This window comes from Schistocerca serialis, chromosome 2, assembly GCF_023864345.2.
Source record: "Schistocerca serialis cubense isolate TAMUIC-IGC-003099 chromosome 2, iqSchSeri2.2, whole genome shotgun sequence".
Taxonomy (NCBI): domain Eukaryota; kingdom Metazoa; phylum Arthropoda; class Insecta; order Orthoptera; family Acrididae; genus Schistocerca; species Schistocerca serialis.
In genome coordinates, this window is record NC_064639.1 from 238,505,579 (window position 1) to 238,525,695 (window position 20,117).

Below are 20,117 nucleotides of genomic sequence, written 5' to 3' on the forward strand. Positions count from 1 at the left end.
ATACAGCACAATGAATACGATACTTACATAATCATTACCATGTTTAGTACCCTGCCTTCCATAAATTTGGAAACACCATGCTGCGTATTACAATGGAGCAAGATGGAAGTGATCTATGCGAGTTATTGGTTAGAATACCGAATAGCAAGCTCATATAACGATTTATAATGACACGTGCAGTATTGCACACTTAATTACTGTACATATACATACATATTGGAACATACTTGTAGTTGCGTTTGCATAAAGGTATAACACACCGCGAAAGTAATTGAAAATGGTCCCAAAGTGCCAGATTCCTTATGAAACACGTGTAATGATAATCACTTTGCACCAAGAAGGCAATAGTGTCTGACAAGTAGCAAAGAAACTGATGATTTCCATCAGCGGAGTTGTCAAAACCATACACCGGCATCGAGAAACAGGCTGCTATGGAGATCGTTCTCGCTCAGGAGCACACAGGAAAAATCAGAACGCCAGGAAAAGTATTTGGTAGCGACTAGTAAACGTAACAGATTAAAAACTGTCCGTGAATTGACTGCTGAACTAAACGCAACGTGGGATACACCGGTGAGTCAACAGTGAGACGACGCGTGGCAGACAAGAACCTCCGAGGTTATGTACCAACAAGAAAACCACTGTTGCGCCCTGTTAACAAAAAGAAAAGGCTTCAATGGGCTAAGACACACAAACATTGGACAGCGGGGGATTGAGAAAGAGTCTTATTCACTGATGAATCCAAGTTCGGAATATTTGGAAGAAGCGCCGTCAATTTGTACGCCATTTACCCCATAAACGCTTGAATCCTCAGTGCGTAATTCCAACTGTAAAGCATGGAGGGGATTCTGTGATGGTATGGGGATCCTTTGGAGGGAATAAAGTCGGAGATTTGGTGAAAATGGATGGAAAACTGAACCAAAAGGATTGTCATGCCATTCTCCAGCGACATGCTAAGACATTTGGTTTGTGTCTGATTGGGAAAGGGTTTGTCTTGCAACAAGACAACGACCCGAAACATACGTCTCGCTTGTGTCGGAACTATGTGAAGTCTCTAGAGGTTCGTAAAATATCGAAAAACATGGAATGGCCGCTCCAATCCCCTGATTGTAACCTAGCTGCTATGGGATGAATTGGACAGGAGGATCCGAAAACGGGAAATCATGAGTGGGTCACAACTGTTGGAGGTCCTGCAGCAAGAACGGAGATTAATTCCAACTGAAACCTTGGCAAAATTGACGCAGCGCATGGGAGTGATGAAAGCAAAGGGTGGCTATTTTGAGGAATCGAAAATTTAATTGTTGCATCTTCCTGTGTATTATTTGAGCTTAATAAACATTTGGAAAACAACAAAATGCATTTTTATACTGTATTTCCTTTCCATTGTCTATAATTACTAGGTGTTTCCAAACTTATGGCGGGTAGTGTACATACTTGCATGCCATAATATCCATACTCATGTTCAGTAAGTAATGAAACACAGTTGTTTTCTGAAAGCAGGCTGCTTTTATTCAGCATTCCAATACACCATATGTCTCCCCACACTTCTGGCTCCAAAACTCTGTTTCTCAACATAATCTCTGTTCAATGTGACGGCCTTACGCCACCTTAATGTGAGGGCCTGTATGCCCTCAAGGTACCACTCTACTGGTCAACGTCCGAGCCAACGTCTTGCTGCATCTATAACCTTCCCGTCATTCACGTACTGCTCCGCGTGGAGTGCATCCTTCAGTGGGCCAAACAAATGAAAGTTGCGAGATTCGGGCTGTAAGATGGATGAGGAAGAACAGATCAGTGAAATTTTGTGAACTCCTCCCATATGTGCAAACTCGTATGGGGCCTTGCGTTGTCACTGAGAAGGGGAAGTTCGTTTGCATTTTTGTGACAACGGAGAAGCTGAAGTTTCCTGAGGGTAACAAAATATACTCCAAAACTGATAGATGCACCATGAGAGAGGACATCAGACAAAATAATCCCATCACAGTCCCGACGGAGACGAGTAGTTGCGCAGCTAGCTGTTTGATTGTGATCCGTCCATCTCGAATGAGTGTGTTTGCACATTCCAACATAGCAGGAGCCCTAGCTGTGTGCGGCCGGCCGCCACTCCAGCGAATCGGACAGGTTTGAGCAACGTTGTTGCGATGATGACAGACGCCTCGCCCAACGACTCACTGCGCTTTTGTTCACTCCGTAGACATTCTATAAGCGCCTGTGAATATGTGCAATGGTCTGGATTTCCGCCAGAAAAAACTAAACGTGTCTCCTCGGAACGCCCCTTCATCACAGTCACCATTTTGAAGGGTACGTAGGAATATTCTACGATGCCCCACAATAATTGCACATTGTTTCAACTGAAACTAGCAGAGAAAAAAAGTATTGCATGGCTTGTTCAACCCCCGCACTGTAAGTGCGTAAGTAGCTCTGTCCATTAGGTTTTCACGACTAAACCACCGATCCGATTTTCATGAAAATTTGTATCGAGATGGTTTGAGCTCTGAAGAAGGACGTAGGCTACTCTAGAAAGTGAACTGGTATATTGTCACCTAAGAAGTATACGTAAGCGGGATGCACTCAATGCTTCCGCAGAGGTCGCTGACTCGTAACGTTTACGGATTGTTTCATTAACAGTGCGTGCATGCGGCTTCTGAAATATTCAGAAGAATTTCTAAACCACGCTGGACAATTTTTACAGCGAAGTATTGTGGAAATTCAATTATAAAATCCTACGGTAAGCCCGAGAACTGTATTCAAAACAATTATGTGGCGAAGGCTTAAGCAAGATATTATTAATATTATTTATTTTACGATACGCCTTCAGATATAAGTCTAATTTAGCGCGTAGTTCTCAGAGAGCACGAGCTGCGAAGGTTGCATGAACCGAAAAAACATCGGAGCAGTCTCAGATCCGCTGGAACAACAGATGGAGAACGTCATGCGCACGTCGATCTAGAGAGGCAATAGAAGAGTCGCAACTCAGTCCCATTTTAGACACTGAGCATCACGCTTGTGTTATAGCTTCTGAGATGCTTGAAGGCTCATAACGACGGCGTTATTTATATGCTGTACATACAGACGTCGTGTTTTTATGTGTAGGGCATGGGAGGCATTTAGTGAGGCTGCGTTTGATGACAATACATTAACTGACTGTTAATCGTCGATTAGTCAGCTTAGGATCAATTCGTTACGGACCTATATACCGGTACTACATAAATTTGTACATATACATATGTACACAATTATATAAGCGGATACAGTATTTATACACTGGAGAGCCAAAGAAAATGGTACACCTTCCTAAAATCATGTAGGGCTCCTGCGAGCACGCAGAATTGCTGTAACACGACATGGCGTAGACTCCACTACAGTTTCGAATAATGCTGGAGGGAATTGACACCATGAATCCTTCAGGGCTGTCCATAAATCCGTAAGAGTGTGAAGGGGTGAAGAACAGCACATTGCAAGGCATCCCAAATACGCTCAATAATGCTCCTACCTGGGGAGTCTGGTGGCCAGCGGAAGTGTTTAAACTCAGAAGAGTATTCCTGGAGCCACTCTGTAGCAATTCTGGACGTTTGGGATGTAGCGTTGTCCTGCTGGAATATCCCAAGTCCGTCGGAATGCGCAATGGACAAGAATGGATGCAGGTGATCAGACAGGATGCTTACGTACGTGTAACCTGTCAGAGTCGTATCTAGACGTATCAGGGGTCCCATATCACTCCAACTGCACAAGCCCCACAACACTGCAGAGCCTCCGCCATCTTGAACAGTCCCCTGATGACGTGCAGGGTCCATGAATTCATGAGGTTGTCTCCTTATCCGTGCAAGTCCATCTGCTCGATACAATTTGGAACGAGACTCGTCCGACCAGGCAACAAGTTTTCAGTTAAAAAACAGTCCAATGTCGGTGCTGACAAACACAGGTGAGGCGTAAAGCTTTGTGTTGTGCAGTCATCAAGGACATACGAGTGGGCCTTCTTCTCCGAAAGGCCATATGGATGATGCTTCGTTGAATGGTTCGCACGCTCACACTTGCTGATGGCCCAGCATTAAAATCTGCAGCAATTTGCGGAAGGGTTGCACTTCTGTCTCGTTGAACGATTCCCTTCAGTCGTCGTTGGCCTCGTCTTGCAGGATCATTTTCCGGGCGCAGCGATGTCGGATATTTGATGTTTTACTGAATTCCTCATATTCACGGTATACTCGTGAAATGATCGTACGGGAAAATCCCCACTTCATCGATACCCCAGAGATGCTTTGAGTGCACAATAGTCCTTGGCCTTTAAGGTGCCTTGCACAATCATCACTTGACCAATGGATGCCCACGTTAGTGTTCCCCAAAGAATAATGGAGCCGCCGCCAGCTTGTACAGGTGTCAAGGAGCTGTTCCCCTGCAAGATGACGATTTCGGATCCTCTCATCGGGATGATGTAGAAGGCATCGGGATTCATCAGACCATGTAATGCTCTGACACTGCGCGAACGTCCAATGCAGATGGTCACGTGCCCATTTCAGTCGTAGTTGCCGATGTCATGGTGTTAACATTGGCACATGCATGGGTAGTCGGTTGCGGAAGCCCATCGTTAGACGTTTTCGGTGCATTGGGTGTTGTTCGTCCAGTTTGCCCAGCCTACGACTTCCAACCCTGCGATGTCTAGACGTGGTTTGACCTTGGTTTCGCCAAGTGTTGAAGACACTCACCATAGCTCTCCTCAAACACTCAACAAGTCGTGCCGCTTCCGAAATGGTCGGGCCATCACAATCTGCCCTCGATCAAACACAGATACATCTTGCACTTTCCCCATTATACACACGTACTGCACGCTGATTGATACTATATGCACCGTGCATGCGTATGACTAGCAGTCATTCCTCGCCAGGTGAAGCTCCTCTCGTCTGGACAAGTTTATAAAGGGAGTAGGTCGGTGGTAATAATGTTCTGGCTGATCAGTGTAGATGGTCACTTTAACGACAGTCACTAATTATTAGCAAGGTTCTGAGATGGATGGGGGTAACAATTTGGTTACAATGGTCCACTATAATTGGTATTAAATCGCCCAGTCAGGTGACAAGTAAGCAGTGATTGCAAGCCGAGAGGTTGACAGAAAGTGAATACAAAGATATCAATGGGGTACAGCGATAGGTAGAGGGTTCGCTGTATCCATAAAATTTAACATGGTGTCGCACCATTCCGTCCCTATCATACTAATGCTGCAACACTTTCTTGCCATAAGCAGCGGCGCTCGAAATAGTGGCCTAACTTGTGGGTGCCATCTGCGTAGCCTGGTTTATGTGTGTGTGCTTATCTCAGTCCGCCTGCCTCCAGACCGAGTTACCGAATCTCCACTCGGAATGTCCGTGTACAAATCTCTGTATTCAAATTTCAGGTCCCAATGTGTGTACCGAATTTGACCGTGAATTCCCAAAACGCAATCCTCCAAGCCTGGAGACTATTTTGTGCACCCCCTAAACTCTCCAACTAATCACCAGTTTTCCCGCCAACACTAGCCAGTGGTGCAATTTTCTAATGTTTTTCATCATTCACCCAAGTAGAACTCTTCTCTAATTAGCTTCTTTACCGCCCCTCTCAGTCTAAAAACGAAACTCAGAACCTATGTCACTGGTCGTCTACCAATTTCGGCCCTTGTTTTTCCCGTCGGCGCGTTTTCGTCATCGTGTGAAAATAAAGGGTAATAAAAACGTCCTACTTTCTCGGCGTTGGCTTGGCGGGCCATCAGCCACGCAATAAAGCCACAGTCGGTGATGTCTTTGGTACGCTTTCTAAAGATGTTAAAGCCTACGCTTTTGCACACTCAGAGAAGCCAATAGCATGTATCTGTAATGCATCACACCACCATGCAAGCTTTTCTTGTTAAGAAGGACTCAATGTTCACTCCACAGGTTAGGCTGGCGGGGGAGGGGGGGGGGGGGGGGGAGCGAGAGGAGTGGAGGTTGCGTTTTTAGCACCGCGACCATTTTCTCCGCATTGTCTTCAACCCCGATGACTGCCCAGCCATCTGCACAAAGCCCCATTCTTCTTCTTTCCCTCGGCCGTGGGTTTAATGACCCGCTTGTAAAGGACACCACCTTGTATGTCCCAAGTGAAGAACCCTGTTGCAGCCCTCGCCCTCTCTACTCTCTAGTGCTCACTCACTTCCGACGGTACCCTGCCTGCCTCTACACATCATTATATGGGATACAAGAAATCCCATCACAACGACAAAGCACAAAAACTCAGTACAGCCACTGCAATAATTGCTATTTCGCTCCTTTCAAGTTTTAAGTGCAATTGGCCCTTTCAGTTGCTATTAATGTTACCACTTAAATAGATGAGATGAGGCTATCGGGAATGGCTATTAGCCACCTCTCAACCACACCATAGATAAGAAAAATGTGTATGGTGCAGATCCAGACTCATTAGGGACCTTTAGAGTGTGCTGGTGTAAAAGAGAAGAATCTCGCTTGCGTCTGTGGCAATCAGATCGACGGTAGTGTTTCTGTAGATGATGTGGTGAAGGACACAGAAAGCAGCGATTGAGGGCCATAGAACTTCTGGAAAGAAGATATGAGGAGCCATTGGATACGACAAAACGGCCAATTTAGTAATTGTGGAATGCTCACCACAATGTAATAATAATGCCGAAACTCATTATTATACCTTCATGAGTAAGGTACGTAATAGCACATTTCAACAGGATAATGCAGGAACCCAGACTGCAGTCCACACCACCATCGCCCTGATGAATCCCCGGACCCTTGCTGCCTAATCCTCTTACTTGTCATCTGTAGAGTCTTTAGAGTAGGTCTTGGATGCGATGGGAAGGTGTATAGCTTTATACTGCTGTGCAGGATATATATTAGGCATGGCAAGAAATTGCCCAAGATGACATTCGCAGGCTGTTTGTCTCCACGTCACAACGAATAGAAACGACGATTCATGGCCATGGGGTCACACCTCATACTGATACCGATGATAGGCGCCAGTTCCAAATGGAATGAAAGTTTCATTAGGTAACATCCGTTACGTGACGAACGTCTCCGCAAAGTTTGACAAATATCGGACTGGTACTTCATGGTATAACACTTCCCATTATTGGACTGGTGTTGCGTGCGTGTGTGTGTGTGTGTGTGTGTGTGTGTGTGTGTGTGTGTGTGTGTGTGTGTCGGCGCCCTTTGGCAGACGCTGCGCGCTGGAGGTATTCCCACGTCCGTGATTGCTCGGCCGACCCTGGTTGACCCTTGACCCTGGGGTCAGCCCCGGAGCATCTGTTCACAGCCGACCAGCGGCAGGCCCGCAAAGGGAGCCCACAGACCACACGCGCGCCGCTGTACAGGGTCTGGTGGACGGATGAATGGAGGCAGCCGCACAGCCAATACGTCAGCAAAACCTTGTCGTGGCGCTGCTTTGCTGGCGCCCGTCCATATGACCCTGGTGATAGTGCAACGAGTTGATACTACCGACCACTGAGAGCAGTGACGTTAACATCAACAATTACTGCGACGTTTCCGGGAAACTTACGTGTCCTTTTACGATATTAAAAAACAGTAAGCTACACTATAACTACTGTGGACGATGAACTGCAAAATGGCGATTTATGTGGGTAAAATGTGCAACTTGAAGGTTTTTTGAATTTTGGTACGATTTATTACCTGTAGCGTTAACCAGTTTTGAAGCCAGTGGAGACTGATTATCAGATGGAGGTGTTACGGGAATGCGAGTGTTGTCTGAACCATGTGCAGTTAGACGCTGTGGTCATCGTGCTAGTGGAAATAACGGAAATTTCATTACCATTAACGAACAGAGGCTGAAAATACCGCTACAGTTGTAAGGTTCTTTTATTTAGGACACGACCGGTTTCGGTCTCTTATACGTCCATCTTCATGAGTCGTAACTTGGTGTTATGGCCTAGAGGGCCGCGTTGGACGAGTAGAAGACGCAAAATCTTTCAAACATCTAAATAAACCGTGTGGTAAATAAAATAACCTTACGACTCTGTCGGTATTTTCAACCTCTGGTATAATACTCAGTTGCGGATGCTCCTCCGACAGGATTCTTTGCATTAACGAACAGTTTACAGAACAAAAGATTCTTGCATTGCACTGTATCGTAGCATCCGTGACAAATTTATTCTGCTAATGTACTATCATGCTCAAAAGTATCCGAACGACCTGAATTGCCTTTCGCCTGATTTGTATGCAGCCTACATAACGTAATTGTCTTGCAGGTACTCTAAGCCCTTTTTGGTACAGTCATTTGATTATGTAAAATGGTCATCACAAGTGACTACTAGAAATCAGTCCAGATAGAAATTAACACCACGGTACCGCAAATATCAGAGAACAGCTGAGACAGTCCTTAGCTCATGTAAACCGCAATTTATTACAAGAAGTGACATTTGTACAGTGTTATCGGTCACGATACTGCAAATATCAGAGAACAGCTGAGACAGTCCTTAGCTCATGTAAACTGCAGTTTATTACAAGAAGTGACATTTGTACAGTGTTATCGGTCTTATTAGAACGTGACCTAAATATTGAGCTTAAGTCTAACACACTAGTCTTTCTCGAATTCTTGTTGTTTAAAATGTCCTCCAAACGTCTGTAAACCGTCTCTCACTTGGGGAAGTGTCGCCTACACTTAACGAACTGACCAGTAAGAAAAATCATGATTAACAGACTCAAGCGCTCAACCGAAACGTCATCAAAAATATCACTTATAATTTATTTATATTCATAGTGGCTCGTTGATTTATGTGCAGCTCGAAAACAAACTATCGTACTTGTTATCTAACAAAAAGAGACATTAAGAATATAAATTATTCATATACTGCGAGACCCAACCAACACAAAAATGGCTCTGAGCACTATGGGACTTAACTTCTCAGGTCATCAGTCCCCTATAACTTAGAACTACTTAAACCTAACTAACCTAAGGACATCACACACATCCATGCCCGAGGCAGGATTCGAACCTGTGACCGTAGCGGTCTCAGCGGTCGCGCGGTTCCAGACTGTAGCGCCTAGAACCGCTCGGCCACTCCGGCCGGCCCCAATCAACACAATATTCGTCACTGCTGGCTAATCGTAAAGAGACGTGATATTACACATTTCAGCCAGTATCAGTTAGCAAATCTGAACATTACATTACATGACGAAAATTGTTGTATTGGACCAGGGTAACTATCCAGAAACTGTTTTCGCTGTTAACTAACCACAAAAGATGCTCAATGTGGTTTCATTTCCAAGTGATAAACATGAAAATGACGTAATGTGAGTATTGAATGGCGATTCGAAATCAGCATCTAATCTGATTATTATGCAATCACATACAAATGCCAGGTATCGAATTTTCCTAGCAGTAGTGAGATATTAGAAAGTAGAGTGACCAGAAAAATGAACAATTTCTGCCTACCAGAGATTCGAAACCAGCACCTTTCGTCGTTGTTTTCTAACCAATGAAACGTCCCCTTTTTTGAACAGTTATACAAGACTGTCCTTAAACTGACATACAATATTTTTTAGCGCAACGCAATCTGATTTTCAATAATCCCTACAAAAGAATGGCCCTGACTAACATTAACCTATACCTTTCAGAAATCACTTACCTCACAAAAACCTTCATTACTCGAACTACTGCAGTACAGCGAGCGCCACTACTGCCAGCTAAATAAAAGATTCAAACTACGGAAGGCACTAACTACTGATAGGGATAGTTAGCAAATGAAAGATATTAATAGAGAACAAACAATGTATTTACCTTAATAGTCATAATATATATAGCAGTTCATGACAAATTACAAAACTCCGCCATCTCTCTCCCCATATCCACCACTGCTGGCGGCTCACCTCCAACTGCGCAACGCTACGCGCTGTTCACAGCCAGCTGCCTAACACTACAATGGCGAGTATTACAACAATGCAAAGCAGCCACAGACTGCACACAGCACAGCCAGTGATTTTCATACTGAGCGCTACGTAACGTTGCCAATAAGAAAACATAAACAGCCTACTTACGTAGAGAAAACATAAACAGCCTACTTACACCAAGAATTAACATTAGTGACGGCGAGGTGCCATCAGTTTGTTGTTTGCTCAAGGTTCCAAACTCCTCGAGTTCTCCACGTAAGATGCGTTTCAGGATTCGAATCCTGGCCCGGCACAAAAATTTTCATAATGTTCTTTCAGGTTTTAGCATGAGCACACCTAACTGCTGATCGCAATTAATTTTGATTTTCAACATCTTTTCATTCATTGTCAGTAACGGTATGTGCCGGTTTTGACTCCCAGAGAGACAAAGATCTTTTTGTCAGTTCATTTCAAGTTCAAACATAACACTCCTAGCTACTGGTGTAAAAGAATTCGATAGTTAATGTGTCTTCGGGTGTAGTCGACAATGATATGTGTGGGGTTCGATTCCCAGTCATCACTGTACTCCTCGTCACGTCGCTTCAAGTTCAAGGAATCGCAATTCTCGCATCTGGTGAAAGAAGCCTGTATTTAATGTCCACTCCCGCTTAAATAACAACGTCGGAAGGTGCTGGGTTCGAATCTCTGGAAGGCAAAAATCGTTCATTTTTCTCGTCATTGCACTTTCTTAACATCTCGCTGCTGCTGAGAAAATTCGATACCTGGCTTTTGTCTGTGTTTAAATAACAATCAAAATAGCTGCTGGATTCGAATCGCCACCCACACGTTCATTAGGTCATTTCAAATATTTTACTTAGAAATGAAACCATATTTAACATATTCTGTGATTAGTTAACAGGGATCCCGCACAAAATTTTCATCAAGTAATTTAAAATTCATATTTGCTAACTGATAGTGGCTAAAATATTTTATATCAAGTTTCTTTAAAGCTAGTCAGTAATGACGATTGGTGCAGTGGCCGAATCTCGCTCAGGCATGAATATCTGGTTACTTAGTATTGGGTCTCACTCCACATACAGATAAAACAGTTCGCCGTATCACTTAAAACTGAAACATAATAACTTTAATTTGTATTTGACCTTTGATAGATAACAGGTACGAAAGGTGGTTTTCGGACTGTACACTGAACAGTGTTCCATCATGAAGACTGAAATTACTAGCGATACGTTGTTGACGGCGCAATTTCATTACAGCGCTTGACGCTATTAATCATAATTTTTGTAGCTGTTCGGTTCATTATTCAGCTTAAGCAAGAGCACACACTTTGTGAATGACAGTTAATAGGTGGTTGGAAAACCTTTTAAAGAGCAAGAGTACTTCCGGTAATCAATCTTATCTGGGAGTCCAGATATTCTTGAAACTGTATTATTCGCAAAAAAAAAAAATGTGTTTTTGAGTAATGATTGCGGATTAAGTGATGTGTTACAGTTGCTGGCATTATGAAAGTGGTAACAGTTTCTAATTTTCACTTCTTGTAATAAATTTCAATTTACAAGCGTTATGGACTGTCTCTGGTATTCCCTGAAATTTGTAGTATCGTGCTGTTAATTTATATCTGGAGTTATGGCCATAAAGAGCAACGGTTTCTAGGGCATCACTTGTGGTTATCGTTTTATACACTACTGGCCATTAAAATTGATACACCAAGAAGAAATACAGATGATAAACGGGTATTCATTGGACAAATATATTATACTGGAACTGACATGTAATTACATTTTCACGCAATTTGGGTGCATAGATCCTGAGAAATCATTACCCAGAACAACCACCTCTGGCCGTAATAACGGCCTTGATAGTCCTGGGCATTGAATCAAACAGAGCTTGATGGCGTGTGCAGGTACAGCTGCCCATGCAGCTTCAACAAGATACCACAGTTCATCACGAGTGGTGACTGGCGTATTGTGACGAGCCAGTTGCACGGCCACCATTGACCAGACGTTTTCAGTTGGTGAGAGATCTGGAGAATCTGCTGGCCAGGGCAGCAGTCCAACATTTTCTATATCCAGAAAGGCCCGTACAGGACCTGCAACATGCGGTCGTGCATTATCCTGCTGAAATGTAGGGTTTCGCAGGGATTGAATGAAGGGTAGAGCCACGGGTCGTAACACATCTGAAATGTAACGGCCACTGTTATCTGAAACGTAACGGCCACTGTTCAAAGTGCCGTCAATGCGACCAAGAGGTGACCGAGACGTATAACCAATGGCACCCCATACCATCACGCCGAGTGATACGCCAGTATGGTGATGACGAATACACGCATCCAATGTGCGTTCACCGCGATGTCGCCAAACACGGATGCGACCAACATGGTGCTGTAAACGGAACCTGGATTCGTCCGAAAAAATGACGGTTTGCCATTCGTGCACCCAGGTTCGTCGTTGAGTACACCATCGCAGGCGCTCCTGTCTTTGATGCAGCGTCAATGGTAACCGCAGCCATGGTCTCCGAGCTGATAGTCCATGCTGCTGAAAACGTCGTGTAACTGTTCGTGCAGATGGTTGTTGTCTTGCAAACGTCCCCATCTGTTGACTCAGGGATCGAGACGTGGCTGCACGATCCGTTACAGCCATGCGGATAATATGCCTGTCATCTCTACTGCTAGTGATACGAAGCCGTTGGGATCCAGCACGGCGTAACGTATTACCTTCCTGAACCCTCAGATTCCATATTCTGCTGACAGTCATTGGATCTCGACCAACACGAGCACCAATGTCGCGATACGATAAACCGCAATCGCGATAGGCTACAATCCGACCTTTATCAAAGTCGGAATCCTGATGGTACGCATTTCTCCTCCTTACACGTTGCATCACAACAACGTTGCACAAGGCAACGCCGGTAAACTGCTGATTGTGTATGAGAAATCGGTTGGAAACTTTCCTCATGTCAGCACGTTGTAGGTGTCGTCACCGGCGCCAACCTTGTGTGAATGCTCTGAAAAGCTAATCATTTGCATATCACTGCATCTTCTTCCTATCGGTTAAATTTCGCGTCTGTAGCACGTCATCTTCATGGTGTAGCAATTTTAATGGCCAGTAGTGTACATTAAGCGACTGTGCCGAAACGAGATTTCGACAGACATACTTCCCCATACACATTCTTCATTCCCCGTTGGATATCCACAAGTGTCTATCCTTCGACAGCCAAGAAGAGAGTAACAGGACATGGGCCTTGTTTCAGCGCATTTGGTGGTAACGTTGCCATAGCACTCAAACGGAAACTTTTTGATCGGCCTTTACAAAAATTATGATTACAGTCCACACCACAGTCTGTCACAACGCGATCCTTGATCATCATTCACGTTTCCGCATATACCGGACGCACGTCGGTGGCAACGAATGCCACACTGATCCCTTGCCTCCATGTCGGTGCTTATTTATCGGAGTCGCTCTGTGTTGCATATACTGCGCAACAGCGTCCTCAGATGAAAACTTTTCGATCGCCCTTATACAAAAAAAATATGAATATGCTTGACATCACGGTTTGTCACATACTGATCGCTGAACTGCTCGTAAAAATTTATTGTGTAATGCGATATCTCAAGTCAAAGACTGCGATGTAGCAAAGTACGATATTCAGTAAATTCATATTTTTTGTTCTTACACTCAATATTTACTTACTCTGAATGGGTGTGACAGCAAGTGCAACTAAATATTGTCTATGTATGCGTACAGCCTGCAAAATGTTGATTATCTGAATGAATTTCTCATGGACACCACGAAGCGGTGCAATGTAAGTATCTTAAAACATAACAATTTTTTGTTTAGTAAACATTTCGTCACCGATAGCTGCATTTCCGTCATTTCCGCCAGCGTGACGACCACGGGATATAGCTGCACATGGTCCTGTAATGTTCCAGTAACAGCTCGATCTGATGATCAGCCTACACTGATTTGAAGACTAGTTAATGGTACAGATAATAAGACGTATCAACATTCAAGAAGGCTAGTCGTCGTTTATTTTGCTCACATACATCGCCAATCAGCAGCCGCATCCGCTTACTAATCTGCACAGTCGTTACGAATGCGACGCTAACAACAAATAGTCTCTTTCAGTAACATTTTTACAAAGATCAACACAATTCATTTAAGTCTTAGATACAGAATGCTGAAGAGTTTGTATGCTCTCGGATCATAGCGACTGTTAAAAGTGACAACCGGCACTGGTAAAACACGCTTCCTGTCTGGTATGGAACTGCTGCTGCACACGTGCTTGCATTTCAGCGGGAATGTCTGAGCAGGTTGCTGTAAAACGTCGTTGCATATCATCGGGTGTAGCTGGTATATCGTTGTAGGCAGCGTCTTTCAGCTTTCCCCACAGGAAAAGAAGTCTATAGGTGTCAAATCTGGGGAACGGGCCGGGCCAAGCTACAGGTCCTCTGCGTCCGGTCGAACGATTCGGAAACAATTCATGAAGACCTGCGATGGTACTACGTACGAGGTGCATTCAAGTTCTAAGGCCTCCGATTTTTTTTCTAATTAACTACTCGCCCGAAATCGATGAAACTGGCGTTACTTCTCAACGTAATCACCCTGCAGACGTACACATTTTTCACAACGCTGACGCCATGATTCCATGGCAGCGGCGAAGGCTTCTTTACGAGTCTGTTTTGACCACTGGAAAATCGCTGAGGCAATAGCAGCACGGCTGGTGAATGTGCGGCCACGGAGAGTGTCTTCCATTGTTGGAAAAAGCCAAAAGTCACTAGGAGCCAGGTCAGGTGAGTAGGGAGCATGAGGAATCACTTCAAAGTTGTTATCACGAAGAAAGTGTTGCGTAACGTTAGCTCGATGTGCGGGTGCGTTGTCTTGGTGAAACAGCACACGCGCAGCCCTTCCCGGACGTTTTTGTTGCAGTGCAGGAAGGAATTTGTTCTTCAAAACATTTTCGTAGGATGCACCTGTTACTGTAGTGCCCTTTGGAACGCAATGGGTGAGGATTACGCCCTCACTGTCCCAGAACATGGACACCATCATTTTTTCAGCACTGGCGGTTACCCGAAATTTTTTTGGTGGCGGTGAATCTCTGTGCTTCCATTGAGCTGACTGGCGCTTTGTTTCTGGATTGAAAAATGGCATCCACGTCTCATCCATTGTCACAATCGAAGAAAAGAGAGCCCCATTCGTGCTGTCGTTGGTTAAATGGTTCAAATGGCTCTGAGCACTATGGGACTTAACATCTGCGGTCATCAGTGCCCTAGACCTTAGAACTACTTAAACCTAACTAACCTAAGGACATCACACACATCCATGCCCGAAGCAGGATTCGAACCTGCGACCGTAACGGTCGCGCGGTTCCGGACTGAGCGCCTAGAACCGCTAGACCACCGCGGCCGGCGCTGTCGTTGCGCGTCAACATTGCTTGGCAACATGCCACACGGGAGCCATATGGTCGTCCGTGAGCATTCGTGGCACCCACCTGGATGACACTTCTCGCATTTTCAGGTCGTCATGCAGGATTGTGTGCACAGAACCCACGGAAATGCCAACTCTGGAGGCGATCTGTTCAACAGTCATTCGGCGATCCCCCAAAACAATTGTCTCCACTTTCTCTATCATGTCGTCAGACCGGCTTGTGCGAGCCTGAGGTTGTTTCGGTTTGTTGTCACACGATGTTCAGCCTTCATTAAACTGTCGCACCCACGAATGCACTTTCAACACATCCATAACTCCATCACCACATGTCTCCTTCAACTGTCGATGAATTTCAATTGGTTTCACACCACGCAAAATTCAGAAAACGAATGACTGTACGCTGTTCAAGTAAGGAAAACGTCGCCATTTTAAGTATTTAAAACAGTTCTCATTCTCGCCGCTGGTGGTAAAATTCCATCTGCCGTACGGTGCTGCCATCTCTGGGACGTATTGACAATGAACGCGGCCTCATTTTAAAACAATGCGCATGTTTCTATCTCTTTCCAGTCCGGAGAAAAAAAATCAGAGGCCTTAGAACTTGAATGCACCTCGTACAGTATGGGCTTAACAGCCATCATGCTGATACCACAGATTCTTCCTACTCTGCACAGGAACTTCTTCATCATATGTGGAAGATGATCTGTTCGGAGGATGCGTTACTTAACCTCGTTCAGTGTTTCTTCTACGAAAAAACGGGCCTATGAACTGAATGATCACTATCGCACATCACACGTTTACACTCCATGGACGTCCGCCCGCCGGTAGCTGAGTGGTCAGCGCGACAGAATGTTAATCCTAGGGTTCAATTCCAGGGTGGGTCGGAGATTTTCTCCGCTCAGGGACTGGGTGTGGTGTTGTCCTAATCATCATCATTTCATCCCCATCGACGAGCAAGTCGCCGAAGTGGCGTCAAATCGAAAGACTCGCCCCCAGCGAACGATCTACCCAACGGGAGGCCCTGATCACACGATATTTACATTTTACTCCATGGACGCTGACGTTCCACCTCACGAAGTCAACTGGGACTGTTAACGGACCAAAAGTGGATGTTTCGGCGGTTTACCTGGCCATAATTGGTAAATGTGGCTTCATCACTAGACGTCTGGAGTATCCTGTACTAGTGCCCATGCATAGAAGTTAACACGATTCTCGTAATCGTTTCCCTGCAGCTCTCAATGGAGAGGAATGCGAAAGGGATGCAACCTATGTGGATGGAGAATGCCTAGGACACTTGCCTGATTCATGCCACTTCCTCGTGCGACTGCACGGAAGCTAACGTGCGGATCAACTGCAAGAGCAAGAACATTAATTTCCCCCCCCCCCCCCCCTCTTCTGTGGTCACTTGTTTCCTTCTGTTATGTCGTCTAGATGTTACACTGCCATTTTCACTTACCTGGTTGAAGAGGTTGATAAAAAATTGCCGAAATTGTTGACGGCTTTTGGGGTATCTTGCCTCATACACTGTACAAGAACGAACTGCTTTCTTCCTACACTCTACATACGACATGGACATGTCGGCTTCTTCTGCACTGGAAAATGGCATTGTCCTCTCACAACCTACTGCTTGGACTATCACACCCAGTCGTGTGAAGTTAGCACCCCTTTTTCGAGAAATATACATTTTTTTCACAGTTCTTGATAGATGTGTATTGATGCCCATCAAGTAAGTTGCATAGTAACCACGCCAACAGTACTCCACCACAGCTCATTGTACCTCTGGTGCGATTCTCGACAGGTGTGACACCACCTGCTTAGTGGCGCGTGTGAATGTATCTGCTCTCTCAGCCATCTGTTTGTTTTGCACTGACGAGCCTTCTCTCCTTGAATCATCTAAGCGTGCACATCCCACACTTCCACCTACAGTTACTACAGTCAGTCTTAAAAAGGTGTACTGGCATTTGTATAGTGCTGAACATTTAGACTTTTTGTATTTAGTAGAATATACATCCGGGTTTTCGATTTTCGGTTTTCCAAAATAAAAGTGAGAATTTACGATCGTACTCATAGCTGTACTTCCAGCAGTACTTTAACTCCTGCGTTCCCAATTTCGTAGAAGTTGTCCTACGAAAATTGCAGAAGAAGCACTCCTGGACGAAAGGATATTGTGACGATATTCTTTCGTCACAGCCTGGGGTTAGAGACCCGGTCCGGCACACAGTTTTTATCTGCCGTTAAGTTTCACATCGGCGCACACCCACTGCAGAGTGAACACACAATCTATTTCATAATCTACTGGCACCATAAAAATGTTATGAGGGTTTTTAAAACAACTCTTTCGGTGCTATCCAGGACTGTCAGCAAAAGGGTTGTGCCAATTTATTATAATGTAGACCAAGTGGGTCTCTCGAAAATGCTATTATCTCATTAACTGTTATCCCCACAAAAAATGTTATTACAGTTGTCGGTAGAACTCTTAGGGTCGTATTAAGAAATGCCATCAGATCTTTTGTACGAATTTATTACTTTTACATGACAAAAGTGAGTCCCACATAATTATCTCATATAATGTCATCGTCACAAATAATGTTATTATAGTTTTTGATAGAACTCTGTGGGTGATATTCAGAACTGTCATCAGAACTATTCTACGAATTTTGCTATATTAGATAAAGTGAGTATCAGATTAAAACAATTATTGTATAAACTATTATCGCCACAAAAATGTTCTTATCATTTTCAATGCAACTCTTCCGGTGCTATCCAGAACTGCCAACAGAACTGTTATACAAATTTATTTTTTCCAAACTGACAAATAATTTTTTACCATACCAAAATTTTGCCGAGTTAATGTTTTCTTCCCTAAATTCTGTAGAACTATTCGTGTTTTGAGCAGGGAAATCTAGAACTATTGCATATAAATCAAGAACTGTGAAAAAAATTTATATTTATCGTAAAAGGGGTTCAAAATTCATGGGAAATGCTCTTAAGCATTCCTTAATAAAAGCAGTTACTACGTAAACAATTACCTGCACAGAATATGTTACTAGTAGTTTCGATAGAACTCTTACAATGCTATCCAGAGCTGGCATCAGAGCATACGAACAGACATAATTTTTTTTTTTAGTAAGAGTTATTATGATTATCGATAGAAGTCTTGAGGTGTTAACCAGAACTGTTCATCAAAACTGTTGAACGAATTTACTTTTTCTGTGGAGGAAGTGGGTCTAACATCAAAGCAGTTACCGTATAAACTACCATCGCAAGAAAAAGATATTATTAGGATTTTCGATAGAGCTCTTGGTGTTCTGTTCAGAACTGTTATACGAATTTACTTTTTGCGAAAATTGACAAAGAATGTATTCGATAAGAAAAATTTTACAAGTATTGTTGTTTTTCTCGCTAAATTCTGTAGGACTATTCCAATTTTGTACAAATGACTCTAGAACTATGACATTTCTATCAAGAACTCTGAAAAAATATATCTTTCTGAAGAAAAGGATTCCAGCTTCACAGTAAGTGAAGAGATTCCCTCCTTAAATTGCAATTATCTCGTAACGTGTTAGCTGCACAAAAAATTGTAATTAGGATATTCGATAGAACTATTGGGGTTCTGTCCAGAACTGTCATCAGAACTGTTGTACGAATATATTTATAGTTTCCGTAAAGAAAGTGTGTCCCATATTAAATCAATTTATCTCAAACCATTATCGCCATAGAAAAGTGTTGTTGGGATTTTCGATAGAGCTCTTGGGGTTCTGTTCAGAACTGTCCTCAGAACTGTTGTACAAGTTTAATTTTTGCGAAAATTTACAAAAAATGTTTTCGATAGAAACATTTTTTCGAGTATTGTTGTTTTCTTCGCTAAATTCTGCAGAACTATTGAAATTTTGTACAAAGAACTCTAGAACTATGGCATATCTATCAAGAAATCTGAAAAAAGTATACATTTGTGAAAAAAAGGGTGCCAACTTCACAGTAAGTGAAAAGGTTTTCTCCTTAAATTGCAATTATCTCGTAAGCTATTAGCTGCACAAAAAAATGTTACTTGGGTTTTCGATAGAACTCTTGGAGTTCTGTTCAGAACTGTGCTCAGAACTGTTGTACTTATTTACAATTTGCGAAAATTGACGAAGGATGTTTTCGATACGAAAATTTTTTCGAATATTGTTTTCGTCGGTAAATTCTGCAGAACTATTGAAATTTTGTACAAAGAACTCTAGAACTATGGCATATCTATCAAGAAATCTGAAAAAAGTATACATTTGTGAAAAAAAGGTGCCAACTTCACAGTAAGTGAAAAGATTTTCTCTTAAATTGCAATTATCTCGTAAACTATTAGCTGCACAAAAAAATGTTACTTGGAATTTCGAAAGAACTCTTGGAGCTCTGTTCAGAACTGTGCTCAGAACTCTTGTACTTATTTACATTTTGCGGAAATTGTCAGAATATTTTCGATACGAAAATTTTTTCGAGTATTGTTGTTTTCTTCGTTACATTTTGCAGAACTACTGAAATTTTGTGGAAAGAACTCTAGAACTATGGCACATCTAACAAGAACTGTGAAAAAAATGTATATTTCTCGAAAAAGGGGTGCTAACTTCACACGACTGTCACACCCTGACTAGCAAGCCGCAGTACACTCAAAGAACAGACAAGCGCATTGTATGTAAGCGTAACAACATCTTAATTAGCGGCTACGCAGGTTGAATGGCTCAAATAAGTGCTGGTGTGGAAACTTTTCGAAATACTCGTACGATACCTCGTAAATCACTCGCACTAGACTCCCGCAAGAAACGCCACTGGAATTCTAATCTACTCCACTGTTGTTTGTTAG